General features: G+C 36.6%; 1 long non-coding RNA gene across 1 annotated transcript in view; it reads left to right on the forward strand.

Annotated features, from left to right (window-relative positions):
* The window catches only part of LOC107741131 (uncharacterized), a 50,349-nt gene extending 49,577 nt beyond the window's left edge, over positions 1-772 (forward strand). The window contains exon 3 of the long non-coding RNA XR_001640165.1: positions 692-772. This is a non-coding gene — a long non-coding RNA (uncharacterized LOC107741131). The remainder of the gene's footprint in view (positions 1-691) is intronic.
* The last annotated feature ends 1,068 nt before the right edge of the window (positions 773-1,840 follow it).

Here is a 1,840-nt window from a genome sequence, read left to right on the forward strand (position 1 = left end):
TTTTCTTTTTTTTTTGTATGATTGTGTTGTTTTGATGGTTAAACTAGCCTCAGCTAGGAAGAGCTCAGTGTGATGGAGCCAAAATCTCAAAATGTGCTTTGATGTGTCAGATTGGTACTTCATCATTTTCACTAATCGTATGAAAACTGATTCTAAACTTGAAACTTGCATCAAACATTAAAAGACACATTAAAGAGGTACAAATGATTATGTGTGTTTTTGCCAGGTGTCCCTTTAGTTGATAACAATCATATTTTTAAAAAGTGCATGTCTACTTTGTGGTCCAAGGGTTTAAAGTTTCGATAATATCTGTCTGCTGGGGGTTTGATTAGGTCAGACAGAGATATTACAAGAATTTGAAAAGAAAACCAGAAGTAATTTTGAAAATGTCATTACTTTATACATATCTCTGGGACCCCAAACGTAAAGAAAGCAGATCAATCTCAGCCGAGTGTAATGGCCTGTAATTGGCCTGCATCAGTCTAGAGGACGGCCCGTCACTCGTAAAGTCTTTCCTCCCCGATTCATCCTGCCCTGTGTACCCTGTGACCGCCTGCCTTTCTCTTTGATGTCTGCAGTACTGCTGTGGAGGCGTTGCCAAGGAAACGCAGTATCTGGCTGGCAGCGTGCTGGAGTTATTGAACCACAACTGGCTTTTTGCTTTAGAGGATAATTAGCTTCTGTCTCACAGGTTTCTCTCAGCCGATGGGACTCCAGTGGACCCCGCGGCTGCTCTGAGCGTCTTCCTCCAGTCAGAGCTTTTAACCCATCGGATGGCGGTTAGCGGTGGCCGCAGGTGCTCCCGTTACCTGCACGAAAAGCTACGTGAGCACCCCAGAAATCCTCAAACACTCTCACACACACACACACAACCCAGACATCTTTTTGTTCTTCAACATACAGTGAGCTCTGGCAGAGATATAAACCTGTCTGTATCCTAAAATGCACTCTCTCTCTCACAAAAAAACAATCCCTGTTGTGAATGAGTGTGCAAAATAATACAGATTTACAGATTTAATACAGACTTCTTTTTAGGTGCAGATGTTATTTTCATCTTGCAGGTAACTTGCAGATTAACTTGATATTGTTACACGCATTCTTACTATTTACTAGGATATGGCATAAAATAATACCATTATTCAAAACCTGCTCAATGCACATCAAAAAAATTATTTTCATTATATTTGCCTTATTTTACCTTTTAAAAAAATCAAAACAAGATAAATGTACTTATAAGCAGACATTTCAGCAAAGTTATCTTTAAGTTGTTGGCAATTTTCAATATAATTAAATGTTTTATTTTATATATTTATATATATAAATACACACACATGCATGTATATATTTCAGAAAAATAAGATGTTTATATATTAAATATATGTATAATATAATTTATATGAATATAAATATGTACATGTAAATAAATGTAAATATTTTCAAAATATATACTGTATATATACATAATAAATATACACAGTACACACATATATTATGTAAACAAAAGCGTTTCTTGTCCGTTTTTTGCAGTAAGTTTATGTTTTTACTGGAAAACAAGATGAATGTACTGATTAAAAATAAATATTTTTTCTCAATCTCAAACCCAAAGAAATGAAGCAGTGTGTGTGTATAAGTTTGCAGTAGCAGTTTCAGCAGGTGAGTCTGACACACAAACACACTCCCGCATTAAAGGCAGAGTAAGTGATTTCTGGTAGCCAATGTTGATATTTGAAATCACCAAAACAAACACGCCCCTACCCCAAAAGGGTCTTGCCCCTATTTTGATAGCTCCGCCCCACATATACGTCCGCAACCCAGCCAACGATTAGTTCTGTGAAACTAA

This window comes from Sinocyclocheilus rhinocerous, unplaced genomic scaffold, assembly GCF_001515625.1.
Source record: "Sinocyclocheilus rhinocerous isolate Xijiao unplaced genomic scaffold, SAMN03320098_v1.1 scaffold1307, whole genome shotgun sequence".
Classification (NCBI taxonomy): Eukaryota; Metazoa; Chordata; class Actinopteri; order Cypriniformes; family Cyprinidae; genus Sinocyclocheilus; species Sinocyclocheilus rhinocerous.